The sequence below is a fragment of the Amblyomma americanum genome, chromosome 4 (assembly GCF_052857255.1).
Source record: "Amblyomma americanum isolate KBUSLIRL-KWMA chromosome 4, ASM5285725v1, whole genome shotgun sequence".
Taxonomy (NCBI): domain Eukaryota; kingdom Metazoa; phylum Arthropoda; class Arachnida; order Ixodida; family Ixodidae; genus Amblyomma; species Amblyomma americanum.
This window is the reverse complement of record NC_135500.1, coordinates 81,715,728-81,735,463: the sequence shown is the minus strand read 5'-3', so window position 1 is coordinate 81,735,463 and position 19,736 is coordinate 81,715,728. Positions and strand designations below refer to the sequence as shown.

Here is a 19,736-nt window from a genome sequence, read left to right as displayed (position 1 = left end):
ACTGTGACGCATGAGAGCACTAATAATGCGAGCTGCCTCCAGCAATAAAACCGTAGTTGTTCGCCAGAGTGGGCCGAGTCAATGCGGCTGAAACTGCCCGCGGCATTAGGCGGAGGGAATCCAGGAAATTGGCATGCTCTATGAGCCGCGAGCAGCCCGCTCGCGCCTTGGCGCTCAACGTGCCACACGACAAATAATTGCTGCCAATTTCACGCATGCACATGGCACGTGCGCCATTGCACTTTTTTTTTCTTTTTTTTACGAGAGGCGTTTTGATATTTTCTCTCCGAGAGGAAGCCAGAGAGATGAATTTAGTCCTCATAGACTTTGGGCCAAGTCCAGGACACCCGGGCGCTCACCACTCGGCATGGCGGCTCTGCGTATGACTTCCGCCACAGTCGTTACGTACCGTCAGAAGGTGACGTCGACCTTTCCGAGCGCACTTCTGTTATAGCTCGCAGCTGACGCCGCAGCCGCCAACGGTTCTGCTCCGGTCAGCCAGCCCAATCTAACTCGCTGTCGCGCACAGCAGCAGCTTTCTCCAGGGCTGCGTTACAATACTCTAGACGTCTAACAAGACGTCTAGTGTGACGTCTAGGAAGCAGTCTACATGTCCATGTATTGGAACTTGTCTACTGCTCACGCCGCCTCGCGGCATAATAATGCAACTAAAGCTTATGAACAGTTGTACTACTATTTTTCACAAACTGAGCAATAACGATAATTAAAAACGTGTTTTCAACAAGTTTACACATTTCTTCTGCAATGACTTTGCGCGTAAACCGGACTGGTGGATGTGCCTATCGGTTAGTCTACTTGTAGCAGACGGAGCCGCTCTCCAAAGACGACGCTAAAGAGATATGCGATTATTCTTTTATTATTGATGCTAAACTGCACATGCTCCTCGAACGTGCTCGTCCAGACGGCCCTGTAAACATAAGAAAGAATACGAAAGACTGTAATCAATATGCGCGAAATGCGATACGGCTAATATACACTGCAACAGGTAAACACATACGTGACATTAAACCTGCTGTCTGCCGTACGTGGCACTCGGAGACAGCGAGAGACCTAAATACAGCAGCGATCTTTAATCCTGCAAAGACTAAAATCAATTCGCAACATGCCGGTGTATTTGTTCTGAGAGTGTAGAGATAAAAAAGAATGCACGCGAAAGAGTTGATGCCACTAATACAGCAACAGAAGAACACATTTGTTAACCGTCACGCCAGCCGTCTTAACGCCCGTCGAGGAAACCAACGACAGCGACGAGTATTCTCTAAAATCAAGGTATTAGGATCCGGCATCGTCAGATGCCGGATCACGTAAACAGACCTACAGCGTCCGCTGCTGTAGCAAAGCTCTCAAGTGCACGATTTTCTCCTGCGTGATTCACTGCTAGGAATCGCACGTCCACGAAGATTAATTAGCCACTAGTTTGCGTACCAAATAACATAATGGAATGACTCACATTTTTCCTTTCCTATACTCCGTGTACAGTCCGACGCCCGCAAGAGCACGACTCGCTCATCCGCGTACATCAGCTCCGCCATCTTTAGACAGCAAGTTAGCCTGCATCGATGTGGACTTCGGCGAAGCAGTCTTATGAGACTGCTTCGCCGAGAAATGGAACGCGTCCCAAGATGGCGGCTGTCCGGCTAGGTACGTCTAAGTAGCCGTCTACTTGGGAGTATTGGAACGCAGCCAAGGATCGATAGCGCGCGCGAAAGACGCAGCCGCTGGTGCAGTTTGGGGAGGTTTTGGTGCTGGAAATTCGGGTCGAAAGAAAGTAGACGAGGAAAACGACAGAGGTCACATACTGCTCGCTTGGTTTCTTCGTCCACGTAGTGCATTTAGGAAAAAGTGACCTTGGCCACTATTTCTTGCAATGTGCTCTGCCTTCTCCGAGGCGTTTCTCGCGTTCGACGAGGCGCCCACACAAGTGAATTCGGTGAAAACGAGACGCCTGTCCAGCCCTCTCGCAATGGCGGGGCTAATGTCCTTGCCAAACAATGAATGACCTTCGCTGAAAAGTTTTTACCTTGCATAGGCTCTAGACTTCTAAGACAATTTTTTTGTTTGTTTGCAGCGCACATGGGCGATTCTGTAAATTTGGGCAGCACACCCGTAGTGGGTTTGAAACCCAACGTGTAGTGTCGACGATTGAGCCTTAGCAGAATCTAAAATGCTGAATCACCTAGACGGTAGCACAGGCGGAAGCATCGGATGTCTTTAGCAGCTCTATTTAAAGAACAGTAACATAGTTAGCCTCACTGTGATGATTACGGTGAGCGCCACGACATTGAAACTGAACTCATTGCAGTATTTACAGTGTCACCTTCAGCGTTTTCAACGTTGCGGCTGGCCTTTTTGGAAGCATGAAGAGCGTGATAGATCAACGCGGTAGCGGTGAGCTCCAGTCCAGCGCAGAAACCGCCGTGGTTGTTGGCACTGAGAAAACCCCGAATGATCAAGAGGTTCGGGGCGTCAAACTTTCAGCTGTGGAAAGAAAATCAATAAAACTTCGAGTTATGTTATGATTACCACGTCGTTGCATAATTAAAATGTCATTATGGTATGCAAGGATGTAAAGTAAGCTAATTACGATGAAAAGGAAATTCTGATAATTCGGAATCGAACCCATGATCCTTGGGTTGCGAGTCATACGCGCTACCCCTAGCCACCTTCGTTCGACTTGGTTAAAGGGACACCTTGTCTGTCTTCTGGTGTATCACGCGGTCTACTATGCCTGCTTATGTACCCTAACGAGCGTGTCTAATTACAAAGAGGGACCAGTTAAGAAAGAGAGTGGGAAATAACCATTAACCCTGTCGCGTCAGGCCCTTCAGGCGGAGCTTAACTCCTCTCTCCCTAATTTTTTTTAACTTTCCTGAGCAGCAGATTATACAGTCAGGCTGCATCGCTTCCCAATCTTGACGCCGTCGACCGATAACGTTTGGTATTGGTCAGATAACTGTCTTGTCGTCACCGCGATAAGGCTTTCGTGGCCCGCGTCAGCTCTGACTCGTCTGCGACTTTTGGCGGGTTTCACGGAGCATGAGTCACTATTACTACACGTATGCATGACTGTTGCAACATTATAATTTCAGCTTCGAAGTTACAGCTATAGTATAATGGCAATAAATAATTTCATTAACACTGTCGACGTTATTAATAAAATGTGTTCCGGTAGAACACACGTGATCGAAACCTCCTGCGTATTAGTTTATGGTATTAGTTCTGGCAATGTAGAAGCGTTCTCAGTGGATGATATCTTATGACCTGAGATATATTTACTCTTGCAACGGTAGCCGCCGAGGTAGCTAAGTGGTTATGACTGGCCCGAAAGACACGGGTTCGATCACGGCCGCGGAGGGCCAATTTCGATGGAGGCGAAATTCTAGAGGCCCTGTACTGTGCGATGTCAGTGCACGTTAAAGAGCCCCTGGTGGTCGAAATCTCCGGAGCCCTTCACTACGGCGTCCCTCATAGCCTGAGTCGCCTTGGGACGTGAAACCCCCATAAACAAAACCAAACCAATCTTGCAGTGACACCTGTCTTCCCCTTGAGACAGGCGCTATAAAATATTCTGTTCAACGTAAATTTTGGTTGGTGTGGGTTCTAGGAACGAGTTTGTAGTGCTGACTGCCCAACAGATGTCTCGTAGCCCGAGACACGACACTGTTCGTGAGAACAGCAATAACTTCTCGTCAGCTTTGAAGGAAGTGATGTTCGTGATATATGCAGATGATGATCCTATCGGTGGTATCGAAAACCGATGGAACATATTGATTCCAGCAAAACAACGTTCTTCAGGTTTTTCTCGTTCGCGATAGAATCCGAGCTCGTGCACTAATGATGTTCGTATATGCGCTTGGCTGGCCAGTTTCAGGCCTAAAACTGCCGCTATTTGCGACGTCGATTCGATGCGGCATTGCAGCCGTTAGAGGAATCTTCCTGGTCGCTATATGGGCGTGACGGTAATGCACGCTTTGGCGGCCATCAGCGTAAGAAACGGCGTCTCGGGAGCGGAAGTTGTTGTTTTGCTCTTCTATATAGGCAAGAAAAAAAAACAGTACTGGCCCATTCTGGGCAACGACAAAGTTAGAATAACCATTGGGCCTATTGTGTGTTTGTTGGAACAGAATACTGTTTTATTTGTATTTTTCGTTTCATGAACGGAATGGCCTGGAAAGCTAGCCGTCGCCTGACAAATTCTGCGTACGAACATTGTAGCTCGCTCGGGGAATTTTCTTTCCCGGGCAACCAGTTTGGCCCGGCCATGTTATGAAGGAGGACACGCTCTATCTTTTACGGGCAGCTGGATGAAACAGTAAGCGAGGCCCAAATAACGGTGTGTCGTCTCCTTCCGGAAACCCTAGAGCTAAGGCGCATTGTCCTCGCGCCGGAGCTTGCCATGCCCGAAAACGGCAAGCAGTTATTTGACTCGGACTCCACAGCACACCGAATGCAACGTGCTATTGAATTGAGACGCCTGTGGAAGCTTTCTGTATATTGCTATCGCAAAACGCCTAAAGAGATCTCTGAAAAATGTAGTAGCAATCCTGGCAAAGGCGTGGAGTCTTCGAGGAATTTTTGTTTGAGGCGCTTTTATCGCAAGCTTCCCTGTAAGCCCCGGAATCAAAACTCCCGCCACAAAACTATGCGTATGGTAGCTCCGATTCGTAGGTAATGTGAATATTGCTCAGGAAGAATTGGAGCAAGTTTCAAAGCAACGTTAAAAGGTGTACTTTCGGAACGAAAAAGGGCGCGCTGCATCAACATGGCGTTCCATCTGCGGCGCTTCTAGCCTTACCGATACGACGCAGCAGCAGTCACCTGAAATGATCACTGAGTCCTGCCAAGCCAGAAGAAGAAGCAGGGTGAAGCTATCAAAGGGACCACGAGGACAAATTTAAATTCTAATGTATACATAGCCCTTACAACTAAGCCCTACGTACTCTTATACACTTATGGACTATCCCCTTCCTATAGATATTTCCTTTTTGTCTATTCAGTCTATAGACTGGCTATAAGTCTATTAAAAGGGTATGGGCATAAAACCATTTACATGATTTGTAGTGTGTACAGACTAGTCGGTAGGATCTGTACATAGTCTATAGATATTTGGGCAAAAGTCTATGGACAGTCGATACACCATTTTACCATAGAGGCAGTATCGTCGCCATGTTGGAATGTGCGATCGCGTAGTTGTATATTGGCATGTGTGTCAACGGCAGCTGTTTTCTTTCTAGTTCGCTTCAATCGGTGCTGCAGTGCTCATGACGCGAAAAAGTATTGCTCGAAGTTGAGTCAAGCTCGCTGAGACAAGTGCGAAGCTTCGGGTAGCAACGAAGCTTCAAAAGCTCGTCGAATCGCAAAAGTGTGCTGCCTGCGCCTGTGATTAGCATTGGCAGTTAGAGACGACTCGTTATAAAGGCATTTATCTTAAATGCCTTCCTAGATGGTTATACTCCGATTGTACACAGCACGAAGAACAAGCGCAAAAGGCGTAAGGCGCCTTTAGAGACCGGCATTTGCTCTGCACTGCGTCTTCCGTTCCTTACCGAATGTGTGCACGCGGAAACTAGCGCAGACTCATCGCACTCCCACCCTCAGTGCATTCGTCCCGCTAATTATACTTACTCTTCCCAATTCGCTTTTCTATTTCGCGCCAGTCATAACCGCGGCTGGATCGACCACGGCCGATCCATTGCTGGCGGCACTGTTCACAAACCCATTTCGTTGCTTTATCGCTCGTTAGGCAAGACAGCGATCTTAGTTTTGAATACCCTCGGAGAAAAAGAGTCACCGTGAAAAGTTGCGTGCAAACACGACGGCCACGTTTATTGTGGCTTCGCCGTGTTGCGCTGGCGAGTTTAGCCCACAAAAAATCGAGCCCAGATTAAACTATACTGTGTTATCAAAGTACCAACCAGCGTTCGTCGATATGCCTGTGGTACTTGCCTTTCGTCTTTTTGTCGGTAAGGTGATTCCAAGGTATAATTTTTTGCTTAAGAACATGAATAGCTCAAACATAATTGAAACATCTACTCCCCTTTCGGTCGTACATCGGATGAAGAATTGGCGTTGTGGTCCGTTTGAAGTGTACCGAGCAGACGCGAGATGGCGAGAAGTCTTTCTTGTCAATGTATGCAACACAAAGCCGTCGCTGCCGTTCGTCTGCAGGAAATTGATGCAGCTGAGAAAGCCTCCAATCACAGTGCTGGTACAGCTGGTCATGAGCTTCGCGTGTCTATATTTCCAGTTTTTTTTTTCGCTTTCTGTAGTTGTCGCCTCAGAAGACAACGCAGTGAATACCAGTGGACATCGAGTTCGTTGTGATAGCGCTAAATCTACGATAGAGCAAAAACGGGACAAAAATGCCTCAAGTGCCAAGCTAGCAGACTGAAAACATGGCGCGGGCACAGCCGATCGCATAGGCCAGAGAGGAGTAAGACAGTCGGCGCGCTGGGTGCGAGGATAAGACAGAAAATGGCAGATACACGGTCAAATTTTAATACAGATTACCTCATTTCGAAGGCGAAGAGGCTACTTTCACTGAAAATGGAACTTTCAAAAGCTATATATGTCAAAAATGAAAAACAGGTCGCGCCACCAGTGGCAGTTTTCTCAAGCAAAAAGTGGTTTCAACGCAGCTTTTAAGCGGGAATCCCTGAGGCTTAGCTAGACCGCCACTCACTACGAAACAGTGATCACGGAATCCTTTTCAGTCTTGAGATCACTAGTCCGAATCGAGTGGTGGGAAAATATTTGTTTTAAATCTAATTTCCCTTGCAATATAATTGCGTCTTTTGCTGCCGGACAAACATCAACATACAAGTGAGGAGCCATGCATTCTGTCTTCATCAAGGAAAAAAAAATCGGATGGCACTAATGTCAGTCTCCCTTTTAAGTTGGTGAACCGTCGACTGCTCTCAGCAAGGAACTCGCACACATTTACTTCACGGGTATATACTTTTCTGCGCGGGCTGCATGCATGTTGTGGGGCAACTTTCATGCACGTTCTGTAGTTCTGCCTTTTAAGCTCTCGAAAATTTGCTCGCAGCTTGCTTTTTGCAATAAATACTTCAAATGCAGTTTGAAAAATCACATCTCGCTCATTCTTCAAGGCGAGACTTGAGAGCTTTCCCCAGCGCCGTACCAGGGCCGCGTGAACGCGTAAAAAAAATCGTAACAAAAACAGCATGTTTTTCGGAATTAGTGGTCTACTTAACTGATTAACAATAATGCACCTCAAATACCACCAATAATTCCGCGTGAGATATTATACAGTGCATTGTATATGACTAAACATACTCAATGATGCAGGATTCCAGCATAACATTTTGATTGCTCTCTGGAAACTGCCGATGGAGTACGACATCGGCAGGCCAGCCACTCCTGTCGATTGCTCTCTGAATAAAGAAAGATCGCCGATGCGCTGAAGTACCTGCGCGAGCGAATACACGGCTTTTGAGTGCCTGATGCAATAGGAGAAACAATGAGCTGGTTGTATCTTGCAAAAAAAATGTGAGGATCCCCAACCGCGCATGCGTACTCCAGCTTTGGACGAACTGACATCGTGAAGGTGCGAGAAGTGAAAACTAATGGCGAATCACGTCGTTAGTACACAGGGGGCGATTTTGTATTATGGATAGGCCAAGAGAGACCATGTTATTTGGCTGTGCAAAAGTATTTATGTTATGACGCCAGAGAAATGACGTCGTCACACAGTACTTAGTTAATGGAGGGATAAGACTGCCGGCGACGGAAAAAGGTTTTCTGCACACTGTCATTTTGCACCACGTTTCTTTCGCTTTGTTTGTTGGAAATAATAGCACCGTAAGGACGCAGTCAAAGCTTAACTTTTTCTTTTTTAACTGAACGAAAAATCTCCGAAACCAATCCATAATGACGCGCACTGGACCGACTTAATCTGGCTCATGGCATCTCTGTACTGATAAAGAATTCGGATCCGGATGGGTTTCCTGAGTTAGGAAGAAAGACAGCTTCGTGTTACTTTCTCTACTGACGTCATGCCGGGCCATGAACTCGCAGGTCCGATGGCGACGATGCACCTTAAGGTGACGGAAGATCCCTGCGCTTCATGCAGTTTACTCTTACGTGCAATTCTCACAGCCCATCAGGTGCCGAATAATGTTTGGCTCTTTTATGGCCTCTGACTGCACGCTTAAAGAATAGTCACCTTGTATTTTTTTAGCGTTGTACGTGGTTTAGTGGTTTTCGCCGTACATTCTTGGCATGCTGCTGGCGAACAAACGCATTATTTGCGCTGAACATCCTGCCACCATAGAAAGTGTTTTTTTTTTTTTAAATGAAAATAAAACATATGGCCGGTGATAAGAGGGCTCGTTATTGGTTGTTGTTGCTTACGCGGGTCCAACCAATAAACCGGCAAAAAAGAATGGATGCCGAATCCTGTAGTAATAGACTAATTTCAAAAGTTAATTGATCGCACACCTCTAGCTCATTACAGCCATTAGATATTCGGTACGGTGATGCTATTTGGAAAGATTTTTTCTTTCGTTTTTGAACACATGTAGACGGCAACATATAATTCTTAACCTGCCACACCAGAGCCCTAGTACGCTTACGCCAATTACTGGAATAAATGTATCGCAGAACGAACTGCGCAGCAAAACATGGACACGACATTTATCTGGCATAAAAATCTAGCTTTGCAGACTTTTAATTAATTCGCTCCATTTAAGCTGCAGCCTTCGCGATTCGGATACCATTCCGCTATCATAGACACGATCAAGAAATCAGGTTTGTCATGACGTCAGGCTCACGGGTAGCCATCAAATATTAATGTCGAAGTTCCTTATTGCGAGTGCTTCTCCAGTAGATTTTTCTTATGTCATTTCTCTTCACATTTTGGAAGAACCTTTTGGTAGTTCTTTTCACATCAAAAGTTTAACCTTTAACAGGAAAATGAGAACAAAAAAAAACGAAACAAGCAAACGAAAACATCTTATTGCGCGAAAAAAAAAAGGACTTGATCACGAAAGGAGTTACATAATAAATCGTCAAATCGAAATGACGCCGAAAAAGCGCGTGAAGATGCATCATGCAAGCTTTCTCTGTAGAGCCTGTGGCTCTGCGCACAAAGCTGTTTTCGTTTTCCTGTTAAAATTTTTCACTTTTATATTAGTGCCAGCATCTCATGTTTATTGCATCTTTCCATATGCTTTCGCTTTGACAGGCCTAATAATCCAGCACAGTTTCTTCGTGTCGGCATCTTTTTTTTACAATAAACCAATTTCAAAGCCTCATCCACTTATGGTTTTCAGGGCCTAACTTGGCACGATCGCAGATTCCGAAATTAAAAAAATGGAGTAAGAAATGAGCATACAGCAGGCCCGGTTGGTAGCTCATTTGCTTTCAAAGTCGTAGACACTGCACGCTAGACGCACATTGCACAGTCGCAATAAAATTAAAACATATCGCTCCCGACATGTGCAGGTACCCTTCGGTGGAGCTGCATTCGCTGTTTGCAACATGTAGGCTGTCAGACGTTTTTCAACAGAACAGGCTTGCAGCATGTAATCAGCCGCGACATATATGTATCAACAAAAGCGCTAATGTTAATTTTTGCGTTGCCTTGCTTTTCTGTCTACCGAAAAATAATGAGGATTCATAAATGCTCTTTTTTTTTCTTGACTACTGATGGTGGCTAGGACAAAAAGAACTCACGATGAGGCTTAGCTGTGGCTTCTGACTTAGCAGCCATTCCAACTCGACTAGCATTATATGCTACCTCTTCCTCCTGAGAGCTGTCTTTATTAACGCGACAGCGTTAAAGGCCACGTTGTCCAGAAAATCCGCTGTCGGCGTTGTCGGCACTGTGATCGTTGTGAGCGAAAAATCACAGGCATGGCTTTCGTAGGTGGCGCCTAGAGAACAATCCGGGAGTCAGATGTCCCACCTAGGTCGCGTGACCTGTGCGGCGTCATCACAACCTGCCCACCGGATAGTGAGCAAAGTGCCCACCATGGCAGGTGGCAGATAAATTAGTGATTGGTCTCCGAAGAGCAATCTGGGTACCGCTGGGAGGGAGCACCTGCCTCGCAGGGCAGTGGCGCATCGCTGAACCGCTGCGCCAGGAGGGGTATGGGAATTCCCAGGGACTTTTGTGGAGTAGAGAATGTCCTTCTGCATATGTGGGAATTAACACACTGCGCTGTCGCGTCATACCCTTAAGGCGGAGCTGAGGTGTCCCCTCCAGTTTTTTTTTGTGTATTTTATCTCTAAATTTTATTTTTTACTCAGTACAATGGTTTAGTTTCGTATATTAGTTATAATTGTCATAGTTTTAGTCGCTTTTGAAGCAGATCATTGCCAGAGCTTAAGAAAGCCCTAGCCAGGAACAAAGGATTCGGCTACTGGCAAACACTTACGAGGTTCTCTTATTATTCTGCATTTTTTTCATTATGTGTACACCAGTTTAAATGTGGTTTTGATACCGTATATGGAGTGGTCATCAAAGCTGCAGTTGGTGAAAATTTGTCCTCGTAAATTTATTTTCTCCTGCGCTGAACACGCGAAAACGCCTGTACACACACGCGCACACGCAGTTAGCAGTGAATGGCTGGGACTTGTTTATACCGAGGTTTACGCACGTTCAATGTTTCACCCCTACACGCACCGTTTCGTGAGAGCAAACTAAAACACTGTAAATAAGTAGAGAATCCGGTTTCATCGCTGTTCACTGTATTTATGTAACAGAATCGTCACAGCTGGCTGTTTCTTGTATTCGCGCAGGCTGTGCGAATACCAAATATTGTCAAGACCTGAGGAGCCGTGCAGGTAGGCGTCGGGGAGAACCCAGGACTGAGAGCTTTTAATTAGAGAGCAAGGGTCCGTGCCACAGAGTCAGAGCGCCTCGAGAGCCAACCACCGCTTCGTCGTCGTTTCTACTAAGCGCGGAGGCCTCGCGGCGCGTTAGGCACGTGGGAATATTTTCTAATACGAATGTTCATCTTCTAATATCTAATGATGCGGTATAACTGCATTTCGACGACGTTTCATTCCCACATTCAAGCATGTTTAATTGAGTTGAAGAACGGGCGAGTAAGCGAAACTCTAAAGGCGCGGTTTAGGTCTGCGAGATCGCAGGTTGCAGCGTAGTTCTTGTTTTGTAGGATACAATGACTGCCCTCGTTAATTAAATGCCCTGTATCGGTGCAGAAAAGAAAGTGATAAGAAATCTTGACTTATCAAGAGTAAGAAAGTTCATAGTAAGACCACATGCTGTCATGTAAAAAACTGTCATGTAAAAGAATATCACATCGTCTAAAAACATCATTCCGACAGGGCGGTGCACGCAGACGCCAATCTTCAGTGTCGCCCGCGAACGAGAGAACCGATATGTTTCTGAACAAAGTCCCTGTTATTTGATTTTCTCAAATATTCGAACCACTTCGGGTATTAGAAATACATTATAGGCTGCGCTATCGAATCCAATGCGGAAACTAAATGCACAATATTCGTTTCATTCGTACAGTGCTAAAAAGCATGCGTCTTGTACGTGTCTTCAAGCGCACGGCTTTGTAAAGCGCTACCACATGCTGCAGATTTGTTAAAAGCATGCAGGTTGTGAACTTTGGTGAACTGCGGTGCAAGTGCGGGAATCCGTTCGACTGTTCTCTTTAGCACGCCATGACGCACGACGAGCGAATGGAACAAGACAAATATGCAGCAATGAAATAGCGGCCGGAAAATTGAAAACCATCGCATTAATTGCTGACAGGGATGAGCACACCGTTCTTAAAGGATCGCGGCCAACCAATCGGCTGGTCTTTGTTACAGATAACGAAAGCGGATGTGTTACTATGGGCGGCAAAGGCCATGCCTATGCAGGCTTCCCAATGTGCTGATACATCAGATTGCGAGAACTGCTGACTAATTACCAGCTGCTGACCAGAAATGCCCGAAATACGAACGTGAGCACAGCTCTAAAAGACTACAGGCACCAAATTTTTGCTTGCGGGTTTTCTTTCAAACGATGCGTTAAGCCCCAACACGATGCACACATCCTGGGCCTACGGCGGAGCGCCTGCGCGACGGGCGTCGAAAAAAGGTATCCACCTCCATGCTCCCGTGCTGGCGCGTTCCCCCTCTCGAGCCGACCAAAGGAATTTCAAGCGTGAAGAAAGGGGATTTGGGGGGCGCTGAAAGGACAACTTAAACCGCGAAGAAAAGGGGGAGGGGGGGGGGGGACTGAAAGAGCTCCAAGCCAAGAAGAAAAAAAAGTCCCCCAGAGCCCCGCGGTCCTCCTACTGTTGTAAACCGGACCCCGCTTCCGACGCGCGCGCAGGCGCCCGTGTGTGTGTGTGTGTGTGTGTGTGTGTGTGTGTGTGTGTGTGTGTGTGTGTGTGTGTGTGTGTGTGTGTGTGTGTGTGTGTGCGTGTGTGTGTGTGTGTGTGTGTGTGTGTGTGTGTGTGTGTGTGTGTGTGTGTGTGTGTGTGTGTGTGTGTGTGTGTGTGTGTGTGTGTGTGTGTGTGTGTGTGTGTGTGTGTGTGTGTGTGTGTGTGTGTGTGTGTGTGTGTGTGTGTGTGTGTGTGTGTGTGTGTGTGTGTGTGTGTGTGTGTGTGTGTGTGTGTGTGTGTGTGTGTGCGCGTGCGTGCGCGTACGTGCGTGTGTGTGTTAATAATAATAATAATAATAATAATAATAATAATAATAATAATAATAATAATAATAATAATAATAATAATAATAATAATTGGTTTGGGGGGGAAGGAAATGGCGCAGTATCTGTCTCATATATCGTTTGACATCTGAACCGCGCCGTAAGGGAAGGGATAAAGAAGGGAGTGAACGGAGAAAGGAAGAAAGAGGTGCCGTAGTGCAGGGCTCCGGAATAATTTCGACCACCTGGGGATCTTTAACTTGCACTGACATCGCACAGCACACGGGCGCCTTAGCGTTTTGCCTCCATAAAAACGCAGCCGCCGCGGTCAGGTTCGAAACCAGGAACTCCGTATCAGTAATGTGTGTGTGTTAAAAATTCACATTTTAGCACACTGCTGTCAGACACCAATGCACATGAGAAATTATGACTTTTCCACTTGTTTGAAACAGGTAGAACAAGTTCTAATTAAAACAGTTCTACATTTTACAGAACAGTGACAATGTAACAATAGTGACTAATTTTTGTTGTTTTTCAATCCATTATTAAAGCCAAAATAGAAATAGCACTGTGTGGCTGCAAAGGGGCTTAGACGTGCATCACTTGGCTATAGTGCAAGGCATTGTTCTGCAAAGTGAAAGCGGGCTATCGGCAGTCCTTTAGCATTCCTTCATGAGCTCATATTGCCGTTGCACAAACCAGACTACAGCTTTGAAAACAAGTATGGGAAGTTCTGCTAGAGGCCATATGTCATTGTTGCCATGTGCAAAACAAGCTCGCATATACTCTGTGCAACTCCAGCATTCTCAAATGTCTCTGTGAATGCAAAACAAAGTGGGTGCCTTTGTATTGCATAAAAGTCTACACATTTCTTTCTCATTACTATAAACATAATGAGATGTACGAGCCGGTAAACTGGATTACAGGTAGAGGAAATGCAAGAACCAATTTGGAGGATTTACATGGCAACGGCTCCTGGCTTAGGTTGGGAAAGAATACTTTGTATAGTAAGAGAAAAAGGATACGATGGCCATATAATCTGATTATCTCGAGCAAACACCCAAGCAGAATTTGTAAAATTGGATTTGCAGTATGAGAGCTATGATGTTGCACAATAAAATGAAATAAAAATTGAGCCATTTCAGTATGTGACAGGCCTATACGCGTATGTTCTCTAATACAACTTTAAAGAAACGTTTAAGAGATATTTTCACTCATTAGTCAAATGTAGACTGATTGAATGTAAAGGTGACCAGTTCACAATCAAGCTAGCAAAAGTGAGCATTGCTTACTGTTAATTGATGTTTATACCACTCAACATGTGTTGAATTTTAGAGTGTGCTATTAGTTGCCGACTATCAACATTTGCAGCAAAATATACATATTTCACTGCCAGTCTGGTTTTCAAAGAAAGAAAATAATTGAGGCATGGATATGCATCAGAAACTTGGAAAAGACCAATTTGAAGTTAGGCCGAAGCCGCAAAAACAGAAAAGCAGAGATGACTTTTGTCTTCACTGGTGTCTCTTTGCTGCAAATTGAAGTTGACGGCTTTTGTGTTCAAGATGAACCAACAGCCCTGTTAACACTATCCTGAATATATAAAAGTCACATGCATAAACATGCATTCGTAGCATTCTCACTGAGCCATGTTATGAAGGCGGTGTGTTGCTTAGCTGAAGAGACGATAAGAGAGAAACCAAGAAAAATCTGACACAGATAGGCACAATAATGCATGCTTAGCTTTTGAGTGCACAGGTTCAGTTGGCTAGACCTAGCTTGTGCACAGTGTGCAAGTTAGCGTAAATGCAACTGTATGCCGTCCGACAAAACTATTGTGTAAATCTGCCTCAATATTACTTGAAATAGATTGTGAGGAAAGTTCTTACGCGTAAGAGAACATTGCATTGGCTTGCCGAGCTGAGCAAGCGACTAAGCACTTCATTACAACAATTTATTTTAACATTTATAATACCTAAACTGTACTAAATGACAATACTTGAGTGGTCAGCTTTGTGTAGAAGTAATCAACCGTTACCATCCAAGCACAGTCATACCGCTACAAAGGAAAGCTTTGTAGCTCTTTTTTGTAGCCTTATGGCTGCACTTGGGTGGACTTTAATGAGTATTTACTCCCTTATTGCAAATATTCTCTGCCTTGGGGAAATCACTTTGATCAGTGGACGAATATCATCATTTACTGGGTGGATTTCTGCAGTGAACAGCTCAAAGGACAAGAGGTTTGTAAGCCTTGTGAGGTGGAAGGCCATTCCAGCCTTTAGTGGCAAAAACAAAAATCAATCTTGAAATGCAGTGGCATGAGCTAACTGAGGCACAACAGTACTTGTGCGGCTAGTGCAGAAGGAAAGATGAGTCAGAACAGATTAGTTGGTTATGTGACGGTAAAGAGTTAAAAAAAAAAAACCTGCAGTTCCTGCACGATATGAAGAAATTTGAAGGTTCAACTTTGGTGCTGTGAAACTGGAGCTTCAACAATTGTCTGAGCAAATAAAACAAGGGCTCAGGTCTGAACTCATCCTAGGATTTTAGTTAAGTTCGGTTTGTGCCATGTGCCATTAGAACGCCCAAGGTGATGCCCCACAGGGGATCTGAACGCAAGTAACTTAGAAGACAGCGATGCTAAGTACATGTTATGGTGTAAATATCCTAGGCTGTGGGAGGGCGTACAAGCATTATGAGGTGAGACCATGCGAGCCATGTGAATGGCTCAGTGTTTCAACCAGTATCCAGTGAATATAACTTTCTCGGTAAGGCCTTATAACTAGTCGAAATGTAGTTTTGCTTACAATAAAAAGAAATATGAGTGCATTCTTAGTAACATTAGCAAACAGGCCATTCTAGAGCATGCAAAAAATGTTGTTTTGGAGAACTAAAACAAGGGTATTTATTGCAAGATGGCAGACCCCTTTATATAGCCATCAGTGAAGGCATGTAACAAAACACTGAAAGGAAAGCCATGATGTAGGCAGTAAAAAGCTTAGGCTCAAGGGCAATGCCTTGGGGGATATCCAAGAGTGCAGGAAAAGGCAGGATGCTTAAGAATTGGCAAGGGAAATCTGCCGACGGCTGGCTTGGATCCAGTTTAGAGCGATTGAATACAAGTTAAAGCACGGCAAAAAAAGCCATACATAAATAAGCGAATCACGTGCTTTTTCAAAGCCAAGAAGAAAAGCATCGAGGGGGATATTGCAGTCAAGGTGCATATCGTGAAGAACAAGAGCAAGTTGGCTATTGCAGGAATGTTTTCTAAAAGCGTGCCAATTTGGATGAAACAACTTAATGGGCCAAAACAATCTAGCAGGGCAAGAGTACAAAATGTGTTTGGCGATTTGCAGCACATGGCAATGGCATAAATAGGCGGCCATAGGTGCTGGGAAAGGATGGGTAAGAAACATAGAGGGGCCGAACTATGATGAGGCAGGAAGCTATCTCCACAGTATGCACTAGATATGCGTACCCCGTGCTTCCTGTCCTGTTGATGTTTGCTACAAATTTCACAAAACTTGGTACGAGTGTACTGTCGGGTGAGCCGGCGGTAAGTTTGCATGTTGAAACTGCGTTAAGGGACGAGGACAACAGAGCAAGAATTGCTACTATGTGCAGTGGTGCTGTTTGCCGTCGACTTTGTTTCTAAAATACCTTTACCAGCTCTACAGGGCTCGTTTTGTAGTTTGCTCTTTTAAGTGGTGTCATGTAAAGCCAATCGCAATTCTTCAACCAACAAACTGCTGTGCCATACAACACATCCTTCTAATCATCTTCATAATTTTCAAGATAAATGTACTTCTTTAGTCTGGTATTCAAAATAACACAGATGAATTGCTTGTCTCATCATCAGAACTAAAAAAATTAACCATACTTTCACATATACAGCCATTCCTCATTAGTGCAGTCCTCGTTAATATGGATTCAAACTATTAACAGTATTTCCGGGGAAAAAACCTTTTTCAATTTACTTACGCTTTGCTGACATAGAAACTTGCTGATCATAGTGGACAGAGTGAAAATGCGTACGGCCCATTGTCGCATGTGTTCTTGTCCCATTAATGTGCAGAGGGGAAAGACTTAAAACTTTGGATTTGAGCAGATAAATCGAACGCTGCCTGAATCATATACCTTTCTTGCACACTGGAATTGCCATCACAATGCTTGCCCCACTGTCTGCACAGACTGTTATGCTAACACGTGGACTGCCAGGCACACTGACTTCTAACCAGCTCATACACTTTCTGGTTGCCAAAGAGCTTCTCTTTCTAGTGTAAAAATCACTGTCAGGGTTCGGCGACTCACATCCTGGCTTGGATTGCTCATTGCACAAAATGAATTAAGCCGCTTAAAAATAAAACAACAGGACCGCCCACAATGCTAGGTTAGCATTTTTTATACAGAGTACACCACAGAAGAAAATAAAAATGCAACACTCCTGATTCAGGCATGCGCAGCGGGCAAGAACAGAACTAGGCGCCGGTGCAAAGCGGGGAGTCTGCTAATGCAGGCAGCAACCGCCATTTCACTCAAGTAAAGGAACGGGTTCCAATTAAATGTGGTCTTTGCCTTGTCAGGTCAGCGGTTCCATAGATATTAAAGGACTCTCAGAAACAGGGCAACGTCGGTATTACAGAGCCAACCAACCTGCCACAGTGCTTACCACATTTCGAAGAACTGAAATAAGCGTTGTTATTGTAGCTTTGAATCTGTGCAGGAATGGTACTGTCGTTACCACACAAATGTGAAAGGATAAGTGTGCCAGGAAACCTAGCCGATCACTGGGGAAGGTGCGAATTTGCATCTCTAAGTCAGCAAATAATTTTTGTTAGTGTAAAATGTAAGGAGGATTAAGGAAATCTGGAAAGCGTTTACACTGCTGACACAAAGCTGATTTTGCTCACCATCTCCGTCACTCAGCAGTCAAGTAATCATGTTCGTAGCAAGCAGTCACAAGCAAATGAAGGTAGCAGATAGACGTGCGCATGTGCATCCATGACATCTCCTTCTCAAGGCTTCGAAAATGTGTTGTTAAACAAACTGGTGCGGCTGTCCCAGGGACTTCTGCTTGACAACCGCTTAACTCCACTAAAGCAGAGTTCACGAGCTGCTCTGCAACAATAGCATTGTGCACACATCATGCACTTTCGTAGCGCTTATCTCCCGATCGAAAGGGACCGTAAGCAATATCTGCAACAAACAGTGTCACAGCCCATGAGGCGCTTCAAGACCACCGCATTTTTCTGATTACAATGGAAACCAAGATCCCACTTCAACTTCATATTGCAAGCATTTGTCAAAGCAAAAAGAGAAAAATAAGCAATGGGAAAGACTTTCTTAATATATATTTATTTTTTTAATCAAGACTCGTGATGCCCAACTTACTCTGTGGACAGTTTTGACCCCATAACCTGCTTTCACAGTTTTTTATTGCGTAACATAGAGTGAAATGCTCATTGAAAAGCAGACTCATGAGTTAACACATATTAGACATTCTACACTGTGAACTAGCCGTGATTTAAATGCGGCAATGATTCTTGTTCCTAATCGCGTAATACCATGTTGCCACAACCTAAACCGAAAAGGCTAGAGGAAGTGTTCAGTCACCCATTCATCACGCAAGTATTTATTGCAGACAAATGACTGCACTGCCGGCAGGATATAAAAAGAAATGACGCCCCCGAAGACACTTCTGCACTGCACACCGATGTTTCCACACAGGTTACACAGTGCCGCCGGCCACTCGTAATCCGAGCACTCATAATCATAAAATCTACTGAATGAAGCACCAAGGCGCAGAAGGATGGCGGCATTGCTTTTATCGCCGCACAAAACGGTCCGACAATTCCGTGCTGCCAAGATCGTGTCACGTCGCACGCACGGCAGTACTCGAGCAGAGTGCCCGCACGAATCGCGATCAAAATGGCAATGGATACGTAGCAGAAACAACATCGTGTGGTCGCTTCGGTCAAAATCACTGCAACCATCGCAACGAATGCGACTAGCTTCACAACGCCACGATCATTTCAGCATCCGGAAAGCCCGGCGTCCGTAGTGAGCTTTCGCAGGTACACATTTCGCTGCCTTGACGCAAAAGCACTCGCTCCGATCGCAATCCCGTTCACTGGGCGGACATTTGTCACTGTGCTGTGCAGCTCATCCACGCACAAGAAATTAACCGTGAACAGCGGTTACTCGCCGCTTCCCGTGATGATCCTCGCAGGAATTAGGAACGCTTGCAACAACCACAAACCGCTCCATACAAACACCTCGTGACACCGCCAACGCGTAGGTCTTGCGTCGGTTTGAAGAGGCGCCCTGTCAACTCCATCAGCGTAGATGACTGCAGAATTCAACTAGTGCTGCACGCGGCGAAGTTCGCAGTCGCTCTGAACACTCGTAATATCAATATGTGGCCTATATAATATGCTTCGCGACATAGCTGCAACCACCTAGGCCTCGTTCCCCAGTTCAGTCGACGGACGGCCATCTTGCCCCGGAATAAGCGAGACGTCACACTGACGTCACGAAAAAAGCAGCCAATAGCTGCAATCCAGTCGCCGGCCGGACCCGCTCGTCCGCTCGAAAGTTTGAAGTTGACCAACTTTCCATCCGTTCGCCGGACGGGGCGGACCCGCTCACCCGCTCGCTGGCGGAAGCCGCTCAAAAACGATCGTACGAGGCCCCTTAGGCGTTGGCACACGTGGAGCACCCCGTGGTATTCGCCTACGGAGGGTAAATACTTATTGAATTTCTTCTTGACGCATTTTTAGTGTCGGTTTGATGAACGGACGAGTGGAGGCGACGTGTAGTTTGACCTTCAGGTCACTCGACGCACAAAAAAAAAACGGCAATCTGTTGATACGTCATTTGTTGCCATTGCAATTCTTGAAGCAGGCAGGTGTTGCAGTGAAGTAAAACTACGTATCAGCGTTTATATAGCACGTTTTTTTTTTCCGAATGGCTCGATTTGAAGGACAACTACACGTCACAGTCACTATTCGGTTCACGAACCTGAAACTGAAACAGCGTAAAGAAATTCAATTATAAATTATTTAGCTGTCGTATAGGC

At 45.4% G+C, this 19,736-nt stretch overlaps 1 protein-coding gene across 1 annotated transcript in view; it reads left to right on the top strand.

The window, feature by feature from the left end:
• LOC144130206 (very long chain fatty acid elongase AAEL008004-like) overlaps positions 1 to 19,736 on the top strand; it is a 115,051-nt gene that overhangs the window by 4,903 nt on the left and 90,412 nt on the right. The window lies entirely within an intron of this gene.